The 14,542-nt window shown below is 43.4% G+C and overlaps 1 protein-coding gene across 1 annotated transcript in view; it reads right to left on the minus strand.

The window, feature by feature from the left end:
• The window catches only part of EDC3 (enhancer of mRNA decapping 3), a 63,524-nt gene extending 58,323 nt beyond the window's left edge, over positions 1-5,201 (minus strand). Inside the window, exon 1 of the mRNA XM_017874941.1 lies at positions 5,021-5,201. The gene's annotated coding sequence lies outside the window, so the exon portion shown is untranslated. The remainder of the gene's footprint in view (positions 1-5,020) is intronic.
• Positions 5,202-14,542: the final 9,341 nt, after the last annotated feature.

The following is a 14,542-nucleotide window of genomic DNA, read 5'->3' on the forward strand; positions in this document are numbered from 1 at the left end:
CCNGCCCGCCTCAGCCTCCCAAAGTGTTGGGATTATAGGCGTGAGCCACCGCACCCTGGCCGCCCCGGTTCACTTCTGTACTTCCTTACTAACCAGCACTATGACCTGGGCAAATTACCTACTCTGAGTCTCAACTGCATCATCTGTAGGGAATTATGCCAATTATACCCCTATCTCATAGAACCACTATATGAATTATTTTAAGATTAAGATACCATATGGATTATTTTAAGATTAAATGAGATAATCCATATAGTGTCTACCACATAAAAAAAATTAGTTTAAATGTCTCCTTTTGCCAGAAAGAATACCGCTCACATAGGAAACTTAAGTTACGGCCCTGGAAAATTATACTGTGAGGGCCACCTCACTTCTCACCCAAACAAAATGACAAAAATACATGAATTCCCTCTACAACATCTTGGAAATCAAGTCCTGGTCTTTAAACTGGAATACACATATCCCTAGGGGGTACATAAAGATATGCAAGCAAGGGAATCGATTTCCACACTACTCTTATAATCCTGATTTGTGTGGATAACTAGATGATCAATTTTAAATTTTCAAGCATAAAATTTACTACTTTAGGATGGGTAGGAAAACTACAGCCCTAAGCCAGAGCTGGTCTGCTACCAATAAAGTTTTATTGGAACACAACTACACACAAATACTTGCGCATTATCTACGGCTGTTTTCTGTTTTTGGGTGGTTTTTTTTTGAGATGTAGTCTTGCTATATCACCCAGGCTGGAGTGCAGTGGAGCGATCTCGGCTCACTGCAACCTCCACCTCCCAGGTTCAAGCAATTCTCCTGCCTCAGCCTCCCAAGTAGCTGGGACTACAGGTGCCTGCCACCACTCCCAGCTAACTTTTGTATTTTTAGTAGAGACTGGGTCTAGCCTCAGCCTCCCGAATAGCTGGGACTACAGGCGCCCACCACCACACCTGGCTTTTTTTTTTTTTCTTTTTTGAGATGAAGTCTCGCTCTGTCAACCAGACTGGAGTGCAGTGGCGCGATCTCAGCTCATTGCAAGCTCCGCCTCCCGGGTGCACGCTATTCTCCTGCCTCAGCCTCCTGAGTAGCTGGGACTACAGGCACCTGTCACCACGCCTGGCTAATTTTTTTTGTATTTTTTAGTAGAGACGGGGTTTCACCATATTAGCCAGGATGGTCTCGATCTCCTGACCCTGAGATCCACCTGCCTTGGCCTCCCAAAGCGCTGGGATTACAGGCGTGAGCCACTGTGCCCAGCCACATTATTGTCTATGGCTGTTTTCTCACTACAGTGAGAGTTGAGCAGTAATCACAGAAACCACTTGGCTCATAAAGCCTTTCATCTGGCCTTTCGCAGCAAGTTGACTTTTGCTTTAGGATAAAATTCTGTGGGAAAAGTGGAATGGATACAATTTCAAAAGAAAAGGAAAATACGTAATGGACAAACTCCCAAAATGATAAAATGACCAAAACTAACTCAACTAACTGTATTATGAAATTGAATTAGTAAAATCTTCCCAGAGAGAAAAACCCAGGCCCATAGGACTTCACTGGTAAATTCTATGAAACACGTAAGAAATAATACCAATCCTACACAAACTCTTTCAGAAAACAGAGGAGGAAGGAACACTTCTCAATTCATTTTATGAGGTCATAATTACTCTGCTACTAAGGCCAAAGATGACATAAAAAAAAGGAAACCTCAGACCAAAATCCATCATGAACATAGTCACAAAAATTCTTAACTAAATGTTAGCAAATTGAATCCATCTACATGTAAAAAGTAGTAGATACATGACTAAGTGGGGTTCATTTCACAAATGCAAGATAGGCTTAAAGTCTGAAAATCAAGTAATGTAACAAGCTATGTTATATATTTCTTAGTGTTTCAAAAGTTTAGTTGTATGTTTTTAAAACATCAAATTGATATTGTATTTAGGTAATTTTATATTTATTTTTAAGAAGTCAATATTTACTTGCCAGAAATTACATCCTAAACTATTTAAAATTAAATACTAACACTATTTAAATCTACGATGAAAAGTTTCAGGTGCCAACTTAGAAGTATATAAGATCTAACAGATTCCCCAGTCTTTTAGACATTCTCAAGAAGTTTTAAGACCAATGACCCAGCCTATACCTGAAAGTCTGAAATGACAAGGAGAAAAACACTCACTCATGCTAAAGCAACACCACCATATCTTCAGACTTTTGACTTCTGCCCATAAATTTACTCTTAGCACATCTAGATCCAAACCTAATATTCCAGGTACAAGCCTACCAGTGATGCAACCTTTCTCATTCTACATTTTGTATTTTCCTAATACAATATACTAATGCAGGTCACATCAGTTCTTCTCACAGCCTTCTTAACCACACCACTGACTGGTGATTAAAACATCAAATCTTTTTATTATAGGAACTCCTGTGAGGTTACATCTCCACCCTCCCCCAATAGGTATAGTTGATTTTTTTTTTGGACCCACGCACAATTTCTCAACATTTATACAAGCTTCTTCCATTTCATTAAACAGCACTGAGTAAATATATTGAGATCTTTTCCCATTCTGGCAATCATCAACCAAATGACTCTTTCTTTACTTCATAAAGGCACCAAATCCAATAAGCAAACCTTCCAGATAAGGTTTCAAATACATGAATTGTATAAAGTGATGAAACCCCAGTTCAGATCACCAGAATTCCAGCTGCAAGTAGTGCTCCCAAATCAAACCTCCATACACAGATGCTCAAACTCATGACTCCACCTAATTCTACCACAATCTGGCAAATTCCTCCATCTCACCCACTCGGTTATCATAAGACTTAGTAAGACCAGGCGCAGCGGCTCACACCTGTAACCCCAGCACTTTGGGAGGCTGAGGTGGGTGGATCACGAGGTCAGGAGTTCGAGACCAGCCTGGCCAACATGGTGAATCCCCATCTCTACTAAAAATACAAAAATTAGCCAGGCGTGGTGGCGTATGCCTGTAATCCCAGGTACTTGGGAGGCTGAGGCAGAAGAATCGCTTGAACCTAGGAGGCAGAGGTTACAGTGAGCAGAGATTGCGCCACTGTACTCTGTTCAACCTGGGCAATGGAATGAGACTCCATCTCAAAAAAAAAAAAAAAGACTTCATAAATGCCTTGCTAAAATTCTGACACACTATCATTACGGTCACTACACTCCTTTGAGACACAATTTGGATGTCCTGTCCTGCTGTTCTGGCTGAATATAGGAGAACTCTAGTAAGCCCTTCTCTGGATAAGAAAAGAAAAATGATACATCTTCCATTTTGTATTAATTACAGAATCTCACAAACGGCAAGGATTTTAAGCATTTTCTAATATTGTTTTTCTTAGAGACAGAGCCCAGGCTGGCCTTAAGCAATCCTCCCACCACTGCACTCGGCCCTAGTCTAACATTTTTCTTCTTTTCTTTTTTTGAGACAGAGTTTAGCTCTTGTTGCCCAGGCTGGAGTGCAATAGCACTATCTTGGCTCACTGCAACCTCTTGCCTCCCGGGTTCAAGAGTTTCTCCTGCCTCAGCCTCCCAAGTAGCTGGGATTACAGGTACGCACCACCACACTCATCTAAGTTTTACATTTTTAGTAGAGACAGGGTTTCACCATGTTGGCCAGACTGGTCTCCAACTCCTGACCTCAGGTGATCCACCCGCCTCAGTCTCCCAAAGTGCTGGGATTACTGGTGTGAGCCACAGTGCCCGCCCTTAACATTTTTCAAACTATACTTCACCACCCATTAGGGGTCAGACACAATTTAGCGCGTTGCAACCCATTTTTTTTTAGAATGCATCTTCTGTAGAAAGGGTAAGTAAACTTTTCATTGGTGGGTGGGGTTGTGTGTGTGTGTGTAGACACTGAGTGTGCAGGGGCACAATGAGTAATGTCATGATGTAAAATATATCTAACTGTAGGTCACAGGTCAAAAATTTTGAGACACTTTTCTAGCCCCATAACCCTATGCCAAGGAGGCTCTACCAAGAATTTGGTAATAAACAAAAGTCATGTTTTACAATCATTTTACATTATACAGAGAAACCAGCTAAGAGGATTTTGTGCTCAGTACACCTAATCTGCCATTCATTAAAAAAAAAAAAAAAAAAAGATTAGGATCCATCTGGGTGTCCAGTTGAAATACTAAACTGCTTGGAGACAACCATTTCTGTTTTGGTGGGGTGAAAACCTGTATTTAAGACAGCAGACTGAAATCGGTTTGGTCTGTGGCTAGGGAAGAGAAGAAAAACCATTCTGGGTCGCGAGTTCCTCATCTGTAACCACAGGAGAAGACTGTTGCCTTGGTCAGTTGATTTTCAACTAATATCCCGATTGCAGAGTTAGGCGAAGCAATTGCTATCGGGAGATTAATTGAAAATCAACTGACCAAGCCAACAAGGGCTATGCCTCCCACAAACCAAAACACTTTAACCACTCAACAAGTCAAGTATTGATAAATACAATCAATATCACACAAAGAGTACTGATAAGAACCATAGACTTGCACCAAAGGCAGAAATGAATCCAGGGATAACTTCCTGGGATTCAGAAGATGTGACCTGGTAAGTATAAATTTCTCAGGCATCCTCTTTTTCTACCCTCCAGTTCACCTCTGTCCTCAAGCTATTAGTCAGGGATGTGGCACTGGCGTTCTTCTCTGCCACCGTATCTCATTATGCAAAGGGAAACTGAGGCACGAAGAAATGAGTGAGCCAATGAACTGCAGCAGCCACCAACAAGGCTGGACTAAGGGCCCAAGCAGCCAATGCCTCACTCCTCACACAATCCCCATACTATTTAGAATCCTGCAGTCCTCAGCCTCCCACCTCAAACCAAACTCCTGGGGCCGCCCATAGTACCCGGCCCCCCTACGAACCCGATGAAGCCCCCAGCTCTTGCCTGCCTGCCTCTATAAAGGTCTATGAGGCCTGGAACTCCGAAGCCTAAAGCAAGCCCGGCATCCCCCTCCCACGAGCGTCCACAAACCAGCAGCCTCCTCCCTTCGCTCCCACCTCCGCCCCGACGGGCCTGGAGCTCCTCTGCACACCACACCAAGCCGACCACGCAACACCAGACGACCCACAGAAGAACTCTCTCCACGCCCACGCCCACCCCCACAGCTTCGGCCGTCACCGCCGCCGCCGCCGCCGCCGCCGCCGGAAGCGCCCCCACGACTCCACGCCACCGCCGTGAGGTCACTTCCGGCGCGACACCGTGGAATCCAGGGCAAGCAACTGAGGGGCGTGGCACCCGGGAAATTTAAGAGGTTGGAAGAACGTCCCTTCGGCCTTACAGACTTGCGCTTGGGTAGCCATTTTGCTTTCCACGCTTACTTACGTCCTATGCCATCTTGGCTGAAATCGGGGCTCTACCCACGACTCCCCGGCCTCGATGCCCGGGCCCCACGTTGCAGGCTCGATGCAAAGCGCCCGCTTCCCCTCCTGTTCCCCCAGCGCCAATCGCAGAGCTGGAGCGGAGGACTTTCAGGGAGGCCCCCTCCGTGCTCTACCGCAGCTGTGGGACTCAATAAGTGGAACAACCCCCTGATGGATTAAAGAAAACAAGATATTCCTGCCGTGGTCGATCTTCAAAGCGTTATCAGCTTCAGCCCATTTGGGGCTTAGAATAGCCAGTCCATGCTTGACTGCTCTCCCTTCCGCCATATTCAGTACACGGGAAAGTGCTGCTCTTCTACCTTTTGCATTTTAGAGTCTTGATTTATGGGGAGAGGGGAAAGCATGTGTTTGGGGCCAGGACAGTGTAATGAGGAATATTGCACAGCCTTGAAGCCTGACACCTGGTTTGGGAACCACTACTTAGGCGAGTAGCATAAAGTAGGGTAGCAGTTCCAAACCTAGCTCTACAAAATCAGTTGAAGAACTTTGTAAAATTTCCGCTTTCTAGGGGACTACTTCGTCCTCCCCCTCCATCACCAGAGATTCCCTAGGTCAGAAGGGTCTTTGTCTTTTACTGTTATTAACGAACACTTCTAGAGCAGTTTTTGGTTCAGGGCAAAATTGAACAGAAAGTAGAGAGTTCCCATATATCCCCTGTACACATAGGCACATACACACACAACTTGTCCCCTTATGGACATCTTGTGCTACAGTGGTACATTTGGTAACAATTGATGACCCTACTTTGACACATCATTATCACCCAGAGTCCATAGTTTACAATAGCATTTTCTCTCGGTGTTGCACATTCTATGGGTTTTGACAAATATATAATGACATGTATCCACCATTATGGTATCATACACGATAGTTTCACCGCCCTGAAAATCCTCCGTCCTCTGCCTATTCATCCTTCTCAGTCCCCTGACCACTGGCAACCACTGCTACTTTTACTGTCTCCATAGTTTTGCCTTTTCCAGAATCGCATATAGTTGGAATCATACAGTATGCAGCCTTTTCACATCGGCTTCTTTCACTTAGTAATATGCTTTTGAAGTTATTCCATGTCTTTTCATAGCTTGATAGCTCATTTCTTTTTTGTGCTGAATAATAATATTCCATCATCTGGATGTGCTGCGACTTATCCATTCACCTGCTAAAAGACATCTTGGTGGCTTCTAAGTTTGGGCAATTATGAATAAAGCCGCTATACATCATGTGCAGATTTTTGTGTAGACATGAGTTTTCAATTCATCTGAGTAAATCCCAAGGAATGCAACTGCTGGATTGGATGGTATATTTAGTTTTGTGAGAAACTACCGAACGGATTTTCAAAGTGGCTCCATCATTTTTTGCATTCCCACCAGCAGTGAACGATGGTTTCTGTGCTCCACATCCTTGTCAGCATTTTGTGGTGTCAGTATTTTGAATTTTGGCCGTTCAAATAAGTGTGTAGTAGTATCTTATTGTTTTACATGCAATGCCCTAATGACATATGATATTGAACATCTTTTCATATACTTACTTGCCATGTGTATATCTTCTTTGATGAAGTGTTTGTTCAGGTATTTTGCCCATTTTTACATTGTGTTATTTTCCTGTTGTGATTTAAGAGTTCTAGGTATATTGTAGATAACAGTCCTTTATCAGATATGTCTTTTATAATATTTTCTCCTAGTCTGTGGCTTGTCTTCTCATGCTTTTGAAGAGCAGAAGTTTTAAATTTTAATGAAGTCCAGCTTATCAATTATATTTTTCACAGATTATGCTATTGATATTGCCCTAAAAAGTCATTGCCATTCGCAAGATCAGTTAGGTTTTCTCCTATGTTGTCTTCCAGGAGCTTTATAGTGTTCATTTTCAATTTAGGTTTACAATCCATGTTAATTTTTATGAAGGGTGCAATGTCTTTGTCTAGATAATTTTTTTTTTTTTGAGAGTCTCACTCTGTCACAGAGGCTGGAGTACAGTGGCACAATCCTAGCTCACTGCAACGTCCGTCTCCTGGGTTCAAGCGGTTCTCCTGTCTCAGTCTCCTGAGAAGCTGGGATTACAGGCACCCGCCACCATGCCTGGCTAATTTTTGTATTTTAGTAGAGACAGGGTTTCACCGTGTTGGCCAGGCTGGTCTCAAATTCCTGACCTCAAGTGATCCACCCGCCTTGGCCTTCCAAAGTGCTGGAATTACAGGCATGAGCCACCACGCCCGGCCTGATACATTTTTTATGTGTGTGAAAGTTCAGTTATTCAGCATAATTTGTTGAAAAACCTATCTTTGCTCCATTGTATTGCTTTAACTCCTCTGTCAAAGATCAGTTGACTATATTTATGAGTCTACTTCTGGATTGTTTATTCTTTCACCAGTACCACATTGTCGTTATTACTGTAGTTTATAGTAAGTCTTGAATTTGGCTAGTATCAGTCCTCCAACTTTGTTCTCCTTTAATAGTGAGTTGGCTCTTCTGGGTCTTTTGTCTCTCCATATCAATTTTACAATCAGTTTGTCGACATCCACAAAAATAACATGCTGATACTTGGATTGGGATTGCATTGAATCTATAGATCAGGTTTGGAAGAACAGATGTTTTAACTGTATTGTCTTCCTATCTGTGAACGTGAAATATTTCTCAATTTATATAATTCTTTGATATCTTTGATCAGAGTTTTGTAGTATTACTCATATAGCTCTTGTATATGTTTTGCTGTGTAGATTTATACCCTGATAACTTTTTTTTTTTTGAGACAGAGTTTCACTCTTGTTCCCCAGGCTGGAGTGCAATGGCACGATCTCGGCTCACCACAACCTCTGCCTCCTGGGTTCAAGCGATTCTCCTGCCTCAGCCTCCCGAGTACCTGGGATTACAGACATGCACCACCACACCCAGCTAATTTTGTATTTTTAGTAGAGATGGGGTTTCTCCATGTTGGTCAGGCTGGTCTTGAACTCCCCACCTCAGGTGACCTGCCTGCCTCAGCCTCCCAAAATGCTGGGATTACAGGTGTGAGCCACCGTGCCCAGCCTACCTTTTGTTTCTCAAATCTGCTCTTTCTGACGTTAGTATACCTACTCCTGCTTTCTTTTGATAAGTATTATCTATGATATATCCTTCTCCATCACTTTACTTTTAATCTATATATGTCTTTATATTTAAAATGTGTTTCTTGTAGACAACATATAGTTGGGTCTTGTTTTTCGTTCATACTGAGAACCTCTGTCTTTTGATTGGTGTATTTAGACCACTGACGCTTAAAGTGATTAATGATATAGTTGAATTAATGTCTACTATATTTGTTACTGTTTTCTTTCTTTTTTTGTCATTCTTGTTTGTTTGTTTGTTTTTTGAGACACAGTTTTGCTCTGTTGCCAAGGCTGGAGTGCAATGGCATGATCTCAGCTCACAGCAACTGCTACCTCCTGAATTCAAGTGATTCTCCTGCCTCAGCCTCCCAAGTAGCTGAGATTACATGCTCATGCCACCAAACCTGGCTAATTTTTGTATTTTTAGTAGAAATAGGGTTTCACCATATTGGCCAGAGTAGTCTTGAACTCCTGACCTCAAGTGATCCACCAGTCTTGGCCTCCCAAAGTGCTGGGATTACAGGTGTGAACCACCACACCTGGCCTTTTTTTTTTTCTTTTTGAGTTGAAGTCTCACTCTGTCACCCAGGCTAGAGTGCAATGGTATGATCGTGGCTCACTGCAGCCTTAAAATCCTGGGCTTAAGCGATCCTCCCACTTCCCAAGTAGTGGTACTATAGGTGCCCACCTCCACACTTGACTAAGCTTTTTTTTTTTTTTTTGAAACAGAGTCTTGCTCTGTCACCCAGGCTAGAGTGCAGTGATGCCATCTCTATAGAGTGGAACCCCATCTCACTGCAAGCTCTGCCTCCCAAGTTCACACCAGTCTCCTGCCTCAGCCCCCAGAGTAGCTGGGACTATAGGCACCCAACATCATGCCCGGCTAATTTTTTTATATTTTTAGTAGAGACGGGGTTTCACCGTGTTAGCCAGGATGGTCTCGATCTCCTGACCTCATTATCTGCCCGCCTCAGCCTCCCAAAGTGCTGGGATTACAGGCGTGAGCCACTCCGCCCTGCCTGCTAAGCTTTTTTATTTGTTTGTTTGTTTTGTAGCGACAGAGTCTCACTATGTTGTCCAGGCTGCTCTTCAATTCTTGGTGTTAAGTGATCCTCCTGCCTCAGCCTCCGAAAGTATTGGATTTGCGGTGTGAGCCATGGCACCTGGCCTTGTTACTATTTTCTATTTGTTAGCCTTATTTTTTATCTATATTTGTTTTCTACACATTTTCTGCCTTTGGGGTGTGTGTGTGTGTGTGTGTGTGTGTGTGTGTGTGTGTGATGGAGTCTTGCTCTTGTCCCCCAGGCTGGAGTGCAGTGGTGCCATCTTGGCTCACTGCAACCTCTGCCTCCCTGGTTCAAGCGATTCTCCTGCCTCAGCCTCCCGAGTAGCTGGGACTACGGGAATGCGCCACCACACCGGCTAATTTTTGTGTTTTTCATAGAGATGGGGATTCACCATGTTGTCCAGGCTGATCTTGAACTCCTGACCTCAGATGATCCACCTGCCTCAGCCTCCCAAATTGCTGGGATTACAGGTGTGAGCCACCACACCCGGACACCTTTTGGGTTTTTAATTGAGAATTTTATATGATTCTGTTTTCTCACCTTTATTAACATACCAGTTATTCTTTTGTCTTTGTTTTGTTTTGTTTTAGTGGTTGCCCAAGAATTTGCAAATATGCAATTTACATTTTCAAATAATCCAATTACACTTTCAGATAACACTATACTACCTCATGGACATTGCAAGTACCTTATAATAACAAAATATTCCTAATTCTTCCCTCTCGTCCCTGCTATCATTGTTGTCATTCTTTCCACTTACACAGAAGCATATATATTAACTTTACCAGGGTTTCTTAGTTTTCTCTTCACCTTAGGTGGGACAGGATGGCTAAAGAGGCTAAAGTTTGGTATTTTTCTTTCCCCAGCAAGGTTAGGCTTTAATAAAACCTCAGTAGATTAGGCTCCTACCACTTCAGGCCTTTCTCCCAGAGACTCTGATTCACCTAGTCTAGGGTACAAGCCTGGGATCTGTATTTTAAAAAGCTCTTCAGATTACCTGGGTGTGGGAGCTCACACCTGTAGTCCCAGCTACTTGGGGGGCTGAGGCAGGAGGATAACTTTAGCCCAGGAGGCGGAGGTTGCAGTGAGCCAAGATCGTGCCACTGCACTTCAGCCTGGGCAACAGAGTGAGACCCTGTCTTAAAAAAAAAAAAAAAAGAAAGAAAAGAAAAGAAGAGCTCCTCAGAGAATTCAGATGCTTGTGGCCAGAAGCAGAAGACCACACTTTTGGAGCTGCACCAAACTCTTTGCTTAACATTATAAGGGAAAGCATCATATCGCCACCATTCCCTCCCCAAGACTCTCAACACCACCCCATGCCTCATTCACACATGAAAATCTGGAGGTTCATTGCTCCAATGTCTAATTTGATTCTTTTCTTCCCCACCTTTTTCCCTGGGCTCTTATCACTCCCACACTAATGCATATCTAGTTTTACACAAGAGGATGTTTTCACAACAGAATCTAGAACTTGATGTGTTTGTTAATTATACAACAAATTCGAATTAAAGATCAACATCATACAGAATTAGGGACACATGGGTCATGCTATAACATTTTCCAGATACCTTGTCTTTTCTACAATCACCAGCAATAGTGTGTTAAAACTGAATACAAGTTGGGACAAGAAATATACATCACATGCCTGGAACATCTTGTCATATAAGACAGCAAAGAAACCATCACACTACAAGATTTTCGTTAAAAGAACTTGGATGTCAACTTGAAGAGGCCTTCACTGGTCAAAAGTGGGACAATTTGAGCATAAATAAGGGCAATAGAAATGGATCAAATATATTTAAATCTGTGTGCCACTAATTATAATTTCTTTTCTTTTCTTTTCTTTTTTTTTTGAGATGGAGTCTCACTCTGTCGCCCAGGCTGGAGTGCAGTGGTGAGATCTCGGCTCACTGCAACCTCCGCCTTCCAGGTTCAAGCGATTCTCCTGTCTCAGCCTCTCTCCCAAGTAGCTGCCCACCTCAGCCTCCCAGAGTGCTGGAATTACAGGCATAAGCCACCACACCACACCCAGCCTGTTTTTTTCTTTTTTTAGACAGAGTTTCACTCTTGTTGCCCAGGCTGGAGTGCAGTGGTGCAATCTCGGCTCACTGCAACCTCCGCCTCCTGGGTTTAAGCGATTCTCCTGCCTCAGCCTACCAAGTAGCTGGCATTACAGGCATGCACCACCACGCCAGCTAATTTTATATTTTTAGTAGAGACAGGGTTTCTCCATGTTGTTCAGGCTGATCTTGAACTCCCGACCTGAGGTGATCTACTCACCTCGGCCTCCCAAAGTGCTGGAATTACAGGTGTGAGCCACTGCACCCGGCCTGATAATTTCAAGAAACTTAATTGGAAACATATACTTAACCATATACCCAAGAATCCCAACTTAACCATATACCCCAATCCAAATAATCCTAGTTGTTTATTCAAGTGAAATTAAAACCGATGTTCACATAAAAACCTATACGTGAATGTATATAGCAGCTTTATTAATAATTACCAAAAATTGGAAACAACGTAAATATCCCACAATTGGGGAGTGGATAATCTGTGATACATCCATACAATGGCACTAAAAATGAAAAAATTATGAATGTATACAACAACATGGATAATTTGAAATGCATTACACTAAGTGAAAGACAATATACTGTATATTTCTATTTATTTTCATGGTTTTTTTTTTTTTTTTTGAGATGGAGTCTTGCTCTTGTTCCCCAGGATGGAGTACAATGGCACAATCTCGTCTCACTGCAACATCCACCTCCCAGCTTCAATCAATTATCCTGCCTCGGCCTCCTGAGTAGCTGGGACTACAGGCGCCCGCCACCACACCCGGCTAATTTTTTGTGTTTTTGGTAGAGATGGGGTTTCACCATGATGGCCAGGGTAGGCTCGAACTCCTGACCTCAGGTGATCCACCTGCCTCAGCCTCCCAAAATGCTGGGATTATAGGCGTGAGCCACCACGCCCAGCCGAGTCTCACGGTCTTGCCCAGGCTGCAGTGCAGTGGCTGGATCTCGGCTCACTGCAACCTCCACCTCCCAGGTTCAAGCGATTCTCCCACCTCAACCTCCCAAGTTGCTGGGACTACAGGCACATGCCATCACGCCTGGCTAATTTTTGTATTTTTTGGTAGAGACGGGCTTTCACTATGTTGGCCAGGCTGGTCTCAACCTCCTGACCTCAAGTGATCCACCATCCACTGGGATTACAGGCATGAGCCACCTCGCATGGCCTGTGTAATTTCTGTTTATATGACATTCTGGAAAAGACGAAACTGTAGGAAGAGAAAACATCAGTGTTTGCCTGGGGGTAGGAAATGGGAGGGTATGACTATAAAGAGGTAGCACAAGGGATTTGGCAAGAGGGTTGGAGGAGTGGTAGAACTAAATCTTGATTATATACATTTGCAAAACTCATGGAAATGCACACCTGGAATAATAGATCTGGAGCTCAGGAAAGAAAGATGAGGTTTGGAAGTCAATTACCAGGCAATAATTAAAGTCCCAGTAATGGGCATTATGGTTCAGGGATAGCATATAGCATGAGAAGAGTCAAGAGCTCAGGACAGAACCCTAAGGAACACCGACATTTAAGGGATACGCACGGGATGAGGTCTATTCAAGGGCAACTGAGAAGCAGCAGCTAAGAACATAGAAGAAAATCCAGCAGGGGTGATGCCAAAGAGGCCAAGAGGATTTTTAAGAAAGTCAACAGTGCTAAATATTCCAAAGAGCTCAAATCAGAGGAAGACTGAAAATGTACATTAGATTTAGCAACTAGGAGGTCGTTCGTGATTTTGACAGAGGTTTTAAAGCAGAGTAAAGGCCGCAGAAGTCAAATGCCAGTGGTTTGAGGAGAGAATGGGAGGTAAACAAGTGGAAGTACTGAGTATAGACAACTTCCAAGAAGTTTCACTATGAAGGTTAGGGAGATACAGCAATAGCTACAGAGGCAGGTGGGACAGGATAACAACATTCACTGACAGGATTTACTGTTCACCAAATCCTTCAAGAGAAGCCTTCCTGAACTCTCAAAGAACTCCTCCAGGTATTTCTGGTTATAGATAGTTATCTGAACTAGGTGGACACCACCTGACCACTGGAGTCAAGTTTCTGGGAATCATTGCAGTCATTGGAGTCAAAAAACAGTGGGCAGCACCTACTTGCCTCTCTCCACTTAGGGAAGTTGTCATTTGTTTTAACAAGACTTGCAACTGGGCGCGGGGTGAGTTTGAGACTAGCCTGGCCAACATGGTGAAACCCCATATCTACTAAAAGTACAAAAATTAGCCAGGCATGGTGGCGCGTACCTGTAGTCCCAGTTGGGAGGCTGAGACGGGGGAATCACTTGAACCTGGAAGGCAGAGGTTGCAGTGAACCGAGATTATGCCACTGCACTCCAGCCTGGGTGACAGAGCGAGACTCCATCTCAAAAAAAAAAAAAAAAAAATTATCTACTTCACCCCATATGTATAGCTGAAAGCTTAGCAAGTTAATGCTGAATCTGACATTAGAACTCAGGTCTCTATTTTATATATATATGTAGGGGAAACATATGTTCTAGTTTGGATGGAACAGTCCCCGTTCATGCCTGTTACCTTATTATAATTATTAATAGCACATGCTTTTATTCTCAAATATGTTGAGAAAAATTTGATTAAAAGTGATAACTTTTTGGCTGGGCGCGGTGGCTCATGCCTGTAATCCCAGCACTTTGGGAGGCCGAGGCGGGTGAATCACGAGGTCAGGAGATCAAGACCAGCCTGGCCAAGCTGGTGAAACCCCGTCTCTACTAAAAATACAAAACAATTGGCCAGGCGTGGTGGCATGCACCTGTAATCCCATCTAGTCTGGAGGCTGAGGCAGAGAATTGCTTAAACCTGGAGGGGCGGAGGTTGCAGTGAGCTGAGATCGCGCCACTGCACTCCAGCCTAGGCAACAGAGCGAGACTCCATCTCAAAAAAAAAAAAAAAAAAAAAAA

Source organism: Rhinopithecus bieti, unplaced genomic scaffold (genome assembly GCF_001698545.2).
Source record: "Rhinopithecus bieti isolate Rb0 unplaced genomic scaffold, ASM169854v2 scaffold_9693, whole genome shotgun sequence".
Classification (NCBI taxonomy): Eukaryota; Metazoa; Chordata; class Mammalia; order Primates; family Cercopithecidae; genus Rhinopithecus; species Rhinopithecus bieti.